The sequence below is a fragment of the Jaculus jaculus genome, chromosome 9, assembly GCF_020740685.1.
Source record: "Jaculus jaculus isolate mJacJac1 chromosome 9, mJacJac1.mat.Y.cur, whole genome shotgun sequence".
In the NCBI taxonomy this organism is placed as follows: Eukaryota; Metazoa; Chordata; class Mammalia; order Rodentia; family Dipodidae; genus Jaculus; species Jaculus jaculus.
This window is the reverse complement of record NC_059110.1, coordinates 108555820-108571450: the sequence shown is the minus strand read 5'-3', so window position 1 is coordinate 108571450 and position 15631 is coordinate 108555820. Positions and strand designations below refer to the sequence as shown.

Here is a 15631-nt window from a genome sequence, read left to right as displayed (position 1 = left end):
AGAGAGATTGAGAACGGGCACGCCAGGGCCTTCAGCCACTGCAAACGAACTCCAGATGCGTGCGCCCCTTGTGCATCTGGCTAACGTGGGTCCTGGGGAACCGAGCCTCAAACTGGGATCCTTAGGCTTCACAGGCAAGCGCTTAACCGCTAAGCCATCTCTCCAGCCCTTGTTTTTGTTTTTTGAGGTAGGGTCTCACTCTAGCCCTGGCTTATCTAGAACTTACTATATAGTCTCAGAACTCACAGTGATCCACCTACCTCTGCCTCCCGGGTGCTGGGATTAAAGGCATGCACTACCACACCTGGCCCACTTTCTGGTTTTATTGTTAGTTATTGTTGTTAATTTTACTGTGCCTAATTAATAAATTAAGCTTTATTATAGGTTTGTATAGGAAAAAGCATGATGCATATATGGTTTGGCAGGTACTATCTAAGCGTTCTTGGAACCTATTCCCTCTAAAAATAATGGAGGAGGCTACAGATCCAGACTTGCAGGGCGTTTGTCCTCATACACAGAGTTTAAAATGGAAAAGTTGGGAGTGGGAAAGATGGCTCAGCAGTCAAAGGCCTGGGGCAAGGGCCCTGGTCCAGGCATTAAGGTCACTTGACTGCTCTGGGGTCTGGTCAAGCTGGCTCAGAGTGACCCTCTATGGGGAGGGGTCTCCCTAATAGGAACTAAGAGAGATTGGGAGGTTAGCTGGCACTTTTGTAAGAAGATGGTATAGAGACAGAAACGATACTCGGGGGCTGGAGAGATGGCTTAGTGGTTAAGCGCTTGCCTGTGAAGCCTAAGGACCCCGGTTCAAGGCTCAATTCCCCAGGAGCCACGTTAGCCAGATGCACAAGGGGCGCACACGTCTGGAGTTCGTTTGCAGTGGCTGGAAGCCCTGGTGCATCCATTCTCTCTCTCTCTCTCTCTCTCTCTTTCTGCCTCTTTGTCTGTAGCTCTCAAATAAATAAATAAAATAAACAAAAAAGAAAGAAAGAAATGACACTCGGGTCTATTCTGTCCTCACTGCTAAAGAAGCTCTCTCAAGAGGCCTTTTCCTGGCCTTTGAGAAGTTTTGCCTGTGGTGGTGCAATCCTGTAATCCCAGCATTCCAGATGCCAAGGCAATTTATTGCAAGTTAAAGTCAGCTGGTCTGAGCAGCATAGTCTTGAACCTGTCTCAAAAAACGAAAAAACAAAAAAACAAAAACCATGCTCGGTCATGGTGGCACACACCTTTAATCCCAGTACTTGGGAGGCAGAGGTAGGAGGCGCATTGTGAGTTCAATGCCATCCTGAGATTACATAGTGAATTCCAGGTCAGCCTGGGCTAGAGTGAGACCCACCTTGAAAAACTAAAAAAAAAAAAAAAAAAGGTGAGGGCTGGAGAGATGGCTTAACAGTTAAGGCATTTGTCTGCAAAGCCAAAGGACCCAGGTTCGATTTCCCAGGACCCACATAAGCCAGATGCACAAGGGGAAACATGCATCTGGAGTTCGTTTGCAGTGCCTGGAGGCCCTGGGACACCCATTCTCTCTCTCTCTCTCCTTCCCTCCCTCCCTCTTTCTCTCTGTGTCTGTCTGTTGCTCTCAAATAAATAAATAAAAATTTTTAAAAAAAGGTGAGTGAAAAAAAAAAACCAGAAACTAGGAGACTCTGCAATGTTTCTGGGTTTTATTTGGGGACAGCTGTGATGTATGATATATACATATATATATATATTTTTTTTTTTTCATGCAGTGCTGGCTGGCTTGGAATTCACTACATAACTGAGTATGAACCTTGAACTTTTCTGATCTTTCTGCCTCCTTCTCCCAAATGTTAGGATTACAGGTAGGTGCCACCATGACTTACTGCTTTTGAGAGGCATGATTAAATGTCAGAGTCTCATCTTCAGGGCTTGTTAGTGTATGGAGTGCTTTGTGGAAGCATAAGAAATAAGATAAACTTTGTTGTTGTTTTGAAGTAGGGTCTCACTCTAGCCCAGGCTGACCTGGAATTCACTATGGAGTCTCAGGAGTGGCCTTGAAATCATGGCAATCCTCCTACCTCTGCCTCCCGAGTGCTGGGACTAAAGGCATGCACCATCATGCCTGGCGAGATAAACTTTTTATTTTGTTTTTAAAGTTTATAAAGGGTTGGAGAGATGTCTCAGTGGTTAAGGTGCTTGTCTGCAAAGCCTAGGGACACAGATTTGATTTCCCCAGTACCCACATAAAGCCAGATGTATAATTTGACATATTATTCTTAAGTTTGTTTGCAGTGTCTGGAGGCCCTGGAATGCCCATTCTCTCCCCCCCCCCTTCCCTCTCTCTCAAATAATAAAATTTTTTTTAAAAAAGTTTTAAGGCCCGCTGGGCGTGGTGGCGCATGCCTTTAATCCCAGCACTTGGGAGGCAGAGGTAGGAGGATCGCTGTGAGTTCGAGGCCACCCTGAGACTCCATAGTGAATTCTAGGTCAGCCTGGGCTAGAGTGAGACCCTAACTCAAAAAAAATTCAAAAAATAAAGAAAAAAATAGTTTTAAGGCTGGAGAGATGGCTCAGCCGTTAAGATGCTTGCCTGTGAAGCCTAAGGATCCATGTTCAATCTCTCTCCAGATCCTAGCTAAGCCGGATGCACAAAGGTGAAGCAAGCTCAAGTTCACACATGTGCAGTAGGTGGTGCAAGCATCTGGAGTTTGATTTCAGTGGCTGAGGCCCTGGCGTGCCAATTCTGTCTCTCTCTTTCTCTCTCTAATAAAAGAGGGGGTAGAGAGACTTTATAGATTAAGAGAACAGGGTATGAAGAGCTCCTGCCCATGAGAAGGCAGAAAGCATATACTAAGATAAATGTTTAATGCCCATTCAAGCGTATGGTGCTTTCTCAGTTCTGGAAGAAATAAAGGTTAAGAAGCAGAGGTAGAAGGATCACTGTGAGTTTGAAGCCAGTCTGAGACCATGTGATGAGTTCTAGATCAGCCTGGGCTAGAGAAAGACCCTACTTCCAAAAAAAAAAACAACAAAAAAAAAAGAGGTCTGGAAAGATTACTTAGCAGTTAAGGCACTTGCCTGAAAAGCCAAAGGACCTAGGTTTGATTCCTCAGGACCCACATAAGCCAGATGCACAAGGTGGCTCATGGGTCTGGAGTTTGTTTGCAGTGGCTGGAGGCCCTGGCTGTCCATTCTGTCTCTGTATCTGCCTCTTTCTCTCTCTCCAATAAGTAAATAAAATATTTTTTTAAAAAAGGGGAGGGGCTAGAGAGATTGCTTAGCAGTTAAGGCATTTGCTGAAGGCCCTGGTGGCCCATTCTCTCTATCTGCCTCTCTTTCTCTCAAATAAAGAAAGTGAAAGATAGAAAAAAGGAAAGCAAAGGAAAAAGGAAGGAAGGAAGGAAGGAAATTAGTTTGGACACATAACTATTTTTATGCCATAGTGGGGTAATCTTCAGAGGGTGAGAGGTTAAAAAAAATAAAAAAGAAAGTATGTGCCGGAGATGGCTCAGCTTATAAAGCATGATGGCCTGAGTTCCCCAGCACCCACGTAAAGCTCCATGTACAAAATGGTGCACACATCTGAAATTCCAGTTCATTTGCAGTGACCAGAGACTCTGGCGCACCCATTCGCTCTTTTTTCAAATAATAAAAAAAAAATTTTTTTTAAAAGTAGGGCTGGAGGGATGGCTTAGCAGTTAAGGCGTTTGCCTGCAAAGCCAAAGGACCCAAGTTCGAGTCCCCAGGACCCATGTAAGTCAGCTGCACAAGAGGGCGCATGTGTCTGGAGTTCTTTTGCAATGGCTGAAGCTCTGGCGCGTCCATTCTCTCTCTCTCGCTCTCTCTCTCGCTCTCTCCCTCTCTTTCTCCAAAATAAATAAATAAATAAAATCACACACACACACACACACACATATATATACATATATATATATACATATATATACATATATATATATATATATATATATATATATATATATATATATAGAGAGAGAGAGAGAGAGAGAGAGAGAGAGAGAGAGAGAGAGTAAACAGCTTGTTGCAGAGGACAAAGCCAAACCCAGCCACTGACCCCCACCCCACAACCGGACACCCGGTACTACAAGTCCCAGCGGGCCTCACGGCGGAGGCGGGGCTTCCGACCCTTGCGCTGTAAGGGGCGTGGTCTGGCTGTTGGGGCGCCCCCTCGGGCCCTTAGCCACGCCCCCGCCCCGTCCCCGCCCGGTCGCTGGTAGCCGTCGTGCCGCTGCTGGCCGCTGTCCCTGGTGAGTTCCTGCAGTGAGGGGGGTCACTTGGGTCTCCGGGGTTCCCCAAATCGACACTTGTAGCTCTGGCGGAAGGGCCCTGGACGGATAAAGCTTCGGCCGGTTTCGGCGCTCACCTAAGTCCACTTTCGAGGGAGTTAGTGACCTCCTGGGGACCCCGCTCTGTGTTCCGGGGCTCGGGAGGCTCTCGGGCCGCTTCTCTTCTGCGGAGGGCAGGGCTGCGGCGTTCCCGGCAGCTGGGAGGCTCCTGGAGCCCGAGAGAGCCCGCTGACCGGAGCCAGGGTGGTGGTGTCGTCGTCCCCAACATGTCTTGGGGTCATGCTTGCTCCCCCCACCCCACGATCGTGGGGGTTTGGAGTCACCGGTCCTCCTCCTGTGTGTCCTCAGGGTCGCCCGTGCTTCCCGGCGCTGGAGGGCCCTGCCGCGTCACCCCGGGCCACTTACTTTCTCTTTAGGCCAGTTTCCTCCTCCAGGAGAAAAAGTTGAATCCTGAAGCGCCTTTCATTCGCATCCTGAAATTTTTTGCATGTCCTAGGCAGCCAGTGGACCTGCACCTGTACAGTTGATCGGCCATTGCCTCCCCCACCCCCAACGTAGTGCGGGGTGCAGGGGTCCCACACAGATATGATTTCAACTCGAAATGACATGTTAACTTGTCTGTTTGCTTTTGGTTTGTCAAGGTAGGGTCGTGCTCTAGCCCAGGCTGACCTGGAGCTCACTGTGTAGTCTCAGGGTGGCCTCAAACTAACAGTGATCTTCCTATTTTTCCACACACACCCCCCCCCCCACGTGCTGGGATTAAAGGAGTGTTAATTTTTGTTGTTGTTGTTCTGTCATTTGGATTCTTTTCTCCAGATGCAAACCAACAAATGGCTCTGGTTGGAGCCAGGAAGAATAATTTGAATGTTGTATATGTTCTGCTTGCCTGTAACCCTGGCACTGGGGAGAGCTGAGGCAGGAGGCTCTCTGGGGCACACAACAAAACCAAAAACCTCGAGATTTGATGAGAGACACTGTCTGTCTAGGGAGATAAGAAGAAAGGACATGGGACATCCTCCTCTGGCCACAGTGTGGGTGCCCATGCACATGGGGAGTGGACACACATAACAAAAGACTTTATACAATTTTTGTTGGCTGGTTGGTTGGTTTTTCCAGGTAGGGTCTCACTGTAACCCAGGCTGACCAGGAATTCAGTATGTAGTCTCTGGCTGACCTTAAACTCAAACTCACGGCAATCCTCCTACCTCTGCCTCCCGAGTGCTAGGATTGATGGCCTGTGCCACAACACCTGGCTACAGTGGGCTTTTGTAACATGTAGCATGTATGATCAGGAATACCTAGGTGGCATCCTTTCTCGGGTATTTTCAGGAGCCTTTGAAACTCTACCCATTAGCAGGCGTGAGAGCTGTGGGATGGAAAGGGCCTTGAAAAGCACGTCCATCATCCTAAGTTACCTGGCACTAACGAGTAGGGTATTCTGTCTGCTGCATGTGCTGGTGGATTCCTGTCGTCCCAGCACTCTGGACAGGCTGAGGCCGAAGAATGGAAAGTTTGAGGTCAGCCTGAGCTACAGAGTGAGGCCCTGTCTCAAAAAACAAACACATTAAAAGTATTTTATTGATAAAAAAAAAAAAAAGAGAGAGAGACAAGCCGGATGTCGTGGCGCACACCTTTAATCCCAGTACTCGGGAAGCAGAGGTAGGAGGATTGCCGTGAGTTCGAGGCCACCCTGAGAATACACAGTGAATTCCAGGTCAGCCTGAGCTAGAATGAGACCCTTACCTTGAAAAACAAAAATCAAAAAACAAAAATTGGTTGCACTGACTGATATCTCTTTCTTTCTTTCTCTCTCTCTCTCTTTTTTTTTTTACCTTTTTAAAATTATTTTTATCAGAGAGAGAGAGAATTGACATGCCAGGGCCTCCGGCCATTGCATCCAAACTCCAGACGTGTGCATCACCTTGTGCTCACATGTGACTTTGCATGCTTGTGTCACATTGAGCGTCTGGCTTACGTGGGACCTGGAGAGTCAAACATGAGCCCTTTGGCTTCACAGGCAAGCGCCTTACCCACTAAGCCATGTCTCCAGTCCCTGACTGATATTTCATGTGTTTTTATTTTCTTAGACAAAAACCCAGTTAACATGAACTTTGACTTCCATTTCCTTCACTTAGGATCATCATTAGAGCTGGAATGGCCCTTAGAGATTTTCTAGCCAGAGCCATGCGTTTTCCAGAGGCCTAACAGGAGCTAGCGTGACTTGGCCAAGACTTGAGCCTAAGTAATGGTAGAACTAAGGCAGGAGCCCAGGTACCGTGGTCCCCTTAAACACTGTCACTGTGGATGAATAGACTCGGTAAGCCTTGCATGGTTTTTTCTGGTGTCTGCACTTCACAGAACGATTCCGTGCTCCCCTAGTACAGCTCTGCTATGTGGGATGACTACTTGCTGAAAACAAGCTGGACAGCCAATTCAAAAAGTTGTTCAGTCATCTTCAAGAACTCGGGTGGGGGTGGAGACCTCCAGAGATGACTCAGCCATTAAGGCGCTTGCCTGCAAAGCTTGACAACCCAGGTTCGGTAGCCAGATACAATAAAGGGGCACATGCATCTAGAGTTTGTTTGCAGTGGCTAGAGACCCTGCCCTTTATCTCTCGGCTTGCAAATAAAAAAATATATTTTTAAAGAGACCTCTAGGGATTTTTTTTTTCCTTAGAAACTAAAACATTTCAGAAAAGGAATTAGAATGAGCTTTGTAAATCTGGCTTGAGTGAGTGTCTTTTTTGTTGTTGTTGTTTGTTTTAAAATAAATTTATTAGTAGTAAAATATTTGCTTTGTATCCTTACATACCCAAATTGTAATGAAAAGGGGTCATAGATGGAAAAAAAAGTTAAGTCAATTAACTATATATCAATTATGCTTATTATCTTTTTGAGGTAGGGGTTCACTCTAGTCCAGGCTGACCTGGAATTCATTATGTAGTGTCAGGATGGCCTCAGTGAGTGTCTTAATAATAAGGAGCAGTGATTTTAGTTTTAGTTTTGCCAACTTTCTCAGGACCATCTACATAGTAGTGCTATCTATTCACAGTATTCACTAAATATTATTATTATTATTTACTAAGTATTATTATATGTAATGGCAAGGCCAGGGAGGAGTTCAAATCAGTTCATCCATTTGGCTAATTGCTTCTTTTTTTTAATTTTTTTTAATTTATTTATTTGAGAGTGACAGACACAGAGAGAAAGACAGATAGAGGGAGAGAGAGAAAATGGGCGCGCCAGGGCTTCCAGCCTCTGCAAACGAACTCCAGACGCGTGCGCCCCCTTGTGCATCTGGCTAACGTGGGACCTGGGGAACCGAGCCTCAAACCGGGGTCCTTAGGCTTCACAGGCAAGTGCTTAACCACTAAGCCATCTCTCCAGCCTGCTAATTGCTTCTTTAAAAATTTTTTTTTTATTTATTAGAGTGAGAAAGAGAAAGAGGCATACAGAGAGAAAAAATAGGCACACCAGGGTCTCTAACCACTGCAAATGAACTCCAGATGCATGTGCCACCTTGTGCATCTGGCTTACATGGGTCCCAGGGAGTCAAACCTGGATCCTTAAGGCTTTGCAGGCAAGCACCTTAACCACTAAGTCATCTCTCCAGCCCTAATTGCTTCTTATAGAGAGTAAAGTAAACAGAATGAAAGAAGTAAATGTGGGTTTTGTTAGGACATAGATGTGTTTGTGGCTGTCCCCCAAGAGAAATTTGAGTGTCTCCATACTGAACCTGCTCTCAGTCTTTCTTATATCGTCTTACAGGTTTGACTTTTTAAATTTTTGTTCATGGTTTTGACTTTTACTAGTCTTTTTATTTTTTTTTTTCTTTACTTTTCCCAAATTAAGAACCTTAGGGCTAGAGAGATACATCAGTCAGGAAAGTGCTTGTCATGCAAGCATGAGGACTTGAGTGTGGGTCCCCAACACCCACATAAAAGCCAGGTGCAAGCCAAGGAGCAGTGGCACACCCTTTTAGTCTTAGCACTTGGGAGGCAGGAGGATCGCCGTGAGTTCAAGGCCACCTTGAGACTACATAGTGAATTCCAGGCCAACCTAGGCTAGAGTGAGGCTCTGCCTTAAAAAATAAAACACCAAACAATAAAAAAGTCAGATGCAGTGGAAAGTGCACTCAGTGCTGGGGAAGTGGAGACAGGATTCCTGGAGCTTGCTGGCTACCTCTTCTAGATAAATGGAGAGTTCTAGGTTCCCTGTCTGAAAAAAAATAAGGTGAGCCATTGAGAAAGACCTCTGGCTTCCACATGCATATGCACACCACATGTGCCCGCTGACATATGTGAACATACAGGTAAGTAGCTAGCCACCGAGCCATCTCTCCAGCCTAAATATTTTTATTTATTTGCATGTGTGTGTGTATTTATGGGTGTGCCAGGGTCTCTTGCTGCTAGATGCTTGTGCCACTTTTTACATGGGTGCTGGGGAATTGATCCCAGGCTGGAAGGCATGAGCATACATACATGTATAACACACACACACACACACACACACACATTAAGAATTGATTTGCAGGGTAGAGAGATAGCTTAGCAGTTTAGGCATTTGCCTATGAAGCCAAAGGACGGAGGTTCAGTTTCCCAGGATCCACGTAAGCCAGATGCACAAGGTGGTGCATGTATCTGGAGTTCATTTGCAGTGGCTGGGGGCCAGGCGTGCCCATTCTCCCTCTCTCTCTCTCCCTCTCTCTCTTCCTCTCTCTCTCTCTCTCTCAAATAAATAAAATAAATAAAAAAGAATTGATTTGCAGCCAGGCATGGTCATGGCTCATGCCTTTAATCACAGCATTCAAGAGGCAGAGGTAGGAGGATCACTGTGAATTTGAGGCCAGCCTGAGACTACATAGTGAATTCCAGGTCAGCCTGGTCTAGAGCAAGACCCTGCCTCGAAAGAAAACAAAAAAAAATTGATTTGTAATACTGTAAGATTTGGGAGAATTTGATTTCTTTTTGTGAACTAATCTTTATTGGGCTCTTTCTCTCTCTCTTTGAGGAAGGGTCTGGATATTTAGCTCTGGCTGACATTTGACATTTGATGTAGAACAGGCTGGCTTCAGACTTCCCGCAGTCTTCCCATGCCTCACGAGTGAGCAAGCACACCCCTGTCGCTCTTTCTCTTGAAGCACGTACCCACTGGGACGTAATGCTAATGTCTGCAACGTCAAACTTCTTCTGCTGCAAGGATATCAGCAAAGTTTGTAGATTCACTCAGAAAGAGACAACTGGCTGTTGTTGCCTTGCTTCGGGATAAGAGGATCTATGCCCTCGTGGAACAGTCTTGGGAGTAGTATATTAAACCTAAAAAGCTCATTAGATGAAAATATGTCAGGTTTTCTTAGGATCTAAGAGCCAGTTCAGAGGACTTATTTTAAAATACATTCTCATTATTGTCAGCTCCCTTGAGGGTCCTAATCCTTTTGGAAACTGTTGGGGGTGGGGAGGGGAGGAATAATAACTACAGTCAGAGTCTGAATAAAGAGCCTCTTACAGTTTGTAGAATCTACATTATTTTCCCATGATTGATTTTTTTTTTCATTTATTTGAGAGAGAAACAGAGAAAGAAGCAGAAAGTGAATATGGGTATACCAGGGCCTCCTGACACCGCAAATATAATCCAAATGCATGCACCACTTTGTCCACCTGTCTCTACATGGTTACTGGGGAATTGAACCTGTGCTATGGGACTTTCAGGCTTTGCTTGCAAGAAAGCACCTTTAAGCCCTGAGCCATTTCTCTAGCCCTTGATTTTTTTAATAAGTATTATTTATTTATAAGGAGAGAAAGAGAATGGGCACACCAGAGCCTCTAGCCACTGTAAACAAACTCCAGATGCATATGCTACTTTGTGCATGGGTACTGGGGGAACTGAGCCCAGTCGTTAGGCTTTGCAAGCAAGCACCTTAACTGCTGAGCCATCTCTCCAGCCCCTTGGCAGTTTCTTAAAAAATATTATTATTTAATAGATTGATATTGTATATATGTAAGTACAATGATTGAGATGGGGAGGTAATATGATGGAGAATGGAATTTCAAAGGGGAAAGTGTGGGGGAGGAGGGAGGGAATTACCATGGGATATTTTTTTATAATCATGGAAAATGCTAATAAAAATAAAAATATATATATTATTATTATTTTATTTGCACGTATGTGCATGTGTACCAGGACCCCTTGCTACTGCAGAGGAACTCTAGAGGCATGTGCCACTTTTTGCACTTGGCTTTATGTAGGTACTGGGGAATTGGACCTGGGCCAGCAAGGTTTTCAAGCAGACACCTTTAACCAGCTACTTCCCCAGCCCTTGTTTGTTGATTGAGACACAGTCTCATGTAGCCCAGGCTGGCCTTGAATTCACTATGTAGGCTGAAGATGACCTTGAATGGATCCTCCTGCCTCACCTCCCAGTGCTGAGATCACAGGCACAGGCCACCACACCAGGCTTCTTGATGGTTTTGCAGCAGCATGCTCTTGTAATCCCAGCACTGGGGAGGCAGCTCACTTGCCATCTATACTAGCCTAATTAAATGAGGTCCAGGCCAATGAAAGACCCTCTCAAAAAAGGTGGATAGTGTGTGAGGAAAGACACCCAAAGTTGCCCTCTGACTTCCACATGAACGCACACACAATACCCTCATTTGTTTTTCCTGGTCCCTTTTTAAAAAAAGATTTATTTTTATTTATTTGACAGAGAAAGAGAGAAGGAGGGAATGGGCATGCCAGGGCCTACAGCCACTGCAAACTAACTCCAGACACGTGCACCCCCTTGTGCAGCTGGCTAACATGGATCCTGGGGAACCGAACCTGGGTCCTTTAGCTTTGCAGGCAAATGCCTTAACTGCTAAGCCATCCCTCCAGCCCCCTAGTCCCTTCTTAGGTGACCAGCCTAGGATTTGGAGGAAGGAGTAAGAAATTAAATAGAATAAATACCAGTCCACAATTTATAAAGAACCTAATACGCTCCACTATCTTTTCATGACTCAGTAGCTCTCTGAGCTTCTGAAGTGAACTTCTGCTTTAATTATATTTCTTTACTCTTCCTGGCCTCTATGAATTATGCCAGAATTAGAGTGGATGATAGAGAGTTTCTGCAGCAAGATGGTTCAAGGAAAGGGAAAATGATGCTCAAATTATTCCTGTTTTCTTTCCATACTCCCTTACTGCCATACACACACTCATTTCTAAACTGCTTTGTTAAAGATAATTTCCCAGGTCATTGTTGGAGCCCATTTTTCCCAGGGGAGTTTATCACTTGGAGGAAGGAAAGGCTTTGTGTGTGTGTGTGTGTGTGTGTGTGTGTGTGTGTGTGTCAGGATTTCATTCTTGCCCAGGCTGACCTGGAACTCTGTAGCCCAGGCTAGCTTGGAATGTACAACTCACTGTGATCTTCCTACCTCAGTCTCCCAAGTGCTGGAATTAGAGGCATAAACTACCACACCCAGATAGAGAAGGCTTTTAAGTATCACGATCTTGATTTTTTTTTTTTTTTTTTTGAGATAGGGTCTTTCTTGCTATGTAGCCAAGGGCCTGGAACTCACTGTGTAGACCAGCCTCAAACTCAGGACAGTCCTCTTTCCTCGGGCCTACCAAGTACTGGGACCACAGGTCACCATGCCCAGTTTAGGATCATTGATCTTAGAAATCAACAGATCTGTGCCCTCCAGGAAAAAAAAAAAAAAAAAAACAACAAGCAAACAAAAAAACCTTGGAGTACTTTCTCACTGACCTAGTGCAAGGTGGTGTGGCTACACCCGAGGTTTGCCCATGGCCCATTCTGTCTTGAGCTTCATCAAAAGAGAGACGGGGAAACATTGCTGTTCTCTGCTTGCCTCTTCTGCCCCTTCCCCAACCTTGTAAGGTGGTTTCAACCTCTGTTTCAAGATGGTTGACTGGAGAAACCCAGAGGCTCATAGGGTACCCTGTGAGTTGTATTAGGAATATGGTGAGATCTTTAAAATTGGAACTTTCATGTACTCAGCCTTTTGTTTTGTTTTTTTTTGTTTTTTGAGGTAGGGTCTTGCTCTAGCCCAGGCTGACCTGGAATTCACCATGTAGTCTCAGACTGGCCTTGAACTCAAACAACCATCCTCCTACTTCTGCCTCCCAAGTACTGGGATTAAAGGCATGTGCCACCATACCTGGTATATATATATCCCCCCCCCTCCGACTTTTTTAAACATTTTATTTATTGGAGAGAGAACAGACATACACCAGGACCTCTAGCCACTGCAAATTAAATCCAGACACATGTGCCACTTTGTACATCTAGCTTATATGGGTACTGGGGAATTGAACCTGGGTCCTTAGGCTTCACAGGCAAGCTCCTTAACCACTAAGACATCACTCCAGCACCTCCCTTTTATTAAATATTTTACTTATGTATTTACAAGGAGAGGAGAGAGAGAGATTGAAAGGGCAAGAGTGCACACAAGGGCCTCCGTCACTGCAAACGAACTCCAAACACTTATACCACTTTGTGCATCTAGCTTTACATGAGAAATGAGGAATTGAACCCTGGCCTGACAGGCATTACAAGCCAACACCTTTAACCACTGAAACCATCTCGCCAGCCCATGATGGAGTTCTTTAAAAAACAAACAAACAAAAAAAAACTTTTTTGCTTTTTTGAGGTAGGTTTTGCTCTAGCCCAGGCTGACCTGGAATTCACTATGTATCTCAGGGTGGCCTTGAACTTTTGGCAATCTTCCTACCTCTGCCTCCAGAGTGCTGGGATTAAAGGCATGCACCACCACACCTAGCTAAAAACATGTCTTTAAATTTATTTGCAAGCAGAGAGACACAGTGAGTGAGCTGGGCATGCCAGGACCTAGTACCAAATGCAAAATGAGCTCCAGATATATGTGCCACTTTGTGCATCTGGCTTTATGTGGGTACTAGGGAACCAGACCCAGGCTGTCAGGCTTTGCAAGCAAGCACCTTTAACCACTGAGCAATCTCTCTAGCCCATGATGCGGTTCTTAAATCAAACTTTTGCCTTTTTTTTTTTTTTTTGCACCTTGCCACTTAAACCAGCCATGCCAGCTGAACTAGTCATACCTAGAATTGGCATTGCACTAGGAGGTTAACTGTACATATCACACACACACACACACACACACACACACACACACATACCACTCACACACTGAAAAAGAGAGAGGGGGGCTGCTGGAGAGATTTCTCAATGGTTAAAGGCACTAGGTTCAAAAACAAAACAAAATAAAGTGACTCTGAGGTTTGAGGTTCAGGATGTGACTAGACTGTCACAAACCCAAAAACCAGTGATTCCTTGGTTCTGTTGTTTAATCCCAAGAATAGGCAATTCAGTGTCCCGAAGTCCACTTGCCTTCTCTATGAAAAACAGACTGACTTCTGGGAAGCTAGAAGAGGAGGCCTGGCTGGACTCACTTCAAAGAAAGATCAGGAAATAGGTGGGGCAGGGCTGTAAGAGCTGTGGTGATTCTCTTTTCGTTATTGTACTTACTTACCTATTTGAACTGTGGGCGTGCTTATGTAAATAATCTTCCCGCACATTCCAGTGGCTGAACTTGTAACGTATCATGCAGCATTTGCATATGGACAGCTTTGGAGTATTTTCCATTTCCTGGTAAAACCCTGGGTTGAAAATCAGACTCAATGTTAGATCAGCACGCACTTGTTAAAATGTTAAAAGACAGTCCCTATGACTTGTTGGAAGAACAGGAAGTATCAGATGACAGCAATTTTAAAAATAGCCTGCTTCTGGGCTGGAGGGATGGCTTAGCAGTTAACACGTTTGCCTCCAATGCCAAAGGACCCAGGTTGGATTCCCCAGGACCCACGTTAGCCAGATGCACAAGGGGGCGCATGCATCTGGAGTTTGTTTGCAGTGGTTGGAGGCCCTGGCGCCCATTCTCTCTGTACCTCTCTCTCTCCTTCCTTCTCTGTCAAATAAATAATAAAATATTTTTTTTAAAGATAGCCTGTTTCTTTTATGTGTTTTTACCCAGTTTCCCACCTTTTTTTATTTAAATATTTATTTATTGGCAAACACAGAGAGAAAGAATGGGTGCAGCAGGTCCTTGAGCTGCTGCAAGCTAGCCTTGAACTCACGGTGATCCTCCTGCCTCAGCCTCCTGAGTGCTGGGACTAAAGACATGCGTCATCACACCCAGCTATTTTGCATTTTTTTTTTCTTGTTGTTGTTTTGCTTTTGTTTTTCGGGGTAGAGTCTCACTCTGGCCCAGGTTGACCTGGAATTCACTATGTAGTCTCAGGGTGGCCTTGAACTCATGATGATCCTCCTACCTCTGCCTCCCAAGTGCTGGGATTAAAGGCATGCACGCCTGGCTATTTTGTATTTTTTTTTTTTTTTGTGGTTTACGTATATGTGTTTGTGTATGGTGTGCATGTACATACATACTGTAGCAAGTTGTGAAGGTTATAAGACAACTTTTTTATTTTTACTTATTCATTGAGGCAGGGGGGTGGTGAATATGGACACACCAGGGCCTCCAAATGAACTCCAGAAACATGCAGCACCATGTGCATCTGGTTTACATGGGTTCTGGGGAGTCGAACCTGGGTCCTTAGACTTCATAGGCAAGCCTCTTAACTATTAAGCCATTATCTCCAGCCCACAAGGCAACTTTCAAGTGTCACCTTCTACCTTTTTTTGAGACAGGATCTCTCTTTGTCATCACTGTTGGCTTGGCTAGCTATTCCGCCAGCATCAGCCGATTCTCCTGTCTCTTCTCACCACAGGCAAGCTGGGATTAGAATCACCTGTGGCAGCGTTGGGCTTTGTATGTGGGTTTGAGAGATCCAAACTCGGTTCCTCACACTTGTGTGGCAAGCACTTCGGATACGGAGCCGTCTCCCCAGCCCCGCGTCACATTCTCTCTTGTCTCTGTCTTTAAACCCTATTTTCAGCTCCCTGCACAGATATGAAAGGCCTAGTTATCATAGGATAAACGAAATCGAACGGAAACGCTAGAATCCAAAGAGATTAAATTTCTTAAAATCACAGGGCTTGTTGGGATGACAATTTAGGTTTTATAAGTTCCCAGTTTAGGCTGCTTTTCTCTAGAGAGTCCTGAGAAGAGAAAAGGAACCAACCTGAGACAACAGAGCGGATTCCTGGTCTGCTTGGGCTGGGCTAGAGCAAGACCCTACCTCAAAACACCAACTGGGGAGATAGCTTAACTGTTAAGGCACTTGCCTTAACAAAGGACCTCGGTTCAATTCCCCAGGACTCATATAAGCCAGATGCACAAGGTGGCACATGCATCTGGAGTTTGTTTACAGCAGCTGGAGGCCTGGCACACGCATTCTCTCTCTCTCTCTCTCTCTCTCTCTCTCTCTCTCTCTCAA

General features: G+C 45.2%; 1 protein-coding gene across 2 annotated transcripts in view; it reads left to right on the top strand.

Moving 5' to 3' along the window:
• The window catches only part of Calcoco2 (calcium binding and coiled-coil domain 2), a 64044-nt gene that overhangs the window by 10519 nt on the left and 37894 nt on the right, over positions 1 to 15631 (top strand). Inside the window, exon 1 of one of the 2 annotated variants that reach the window (XM_045159588.1) lies at positions 4171 to 4229. The exons of the other annotated variant lie outside the window; for it this stretch is intronic. The gene's annotated coding sequence lies outside the window, so the exon portion shown is untranslated. Of the gene's footprint in view, positions 1 to 4170; positions 4230 to 15631 lie in introns of those variants that run through there. 2 annotated transcript variants of the gene reach the window in all.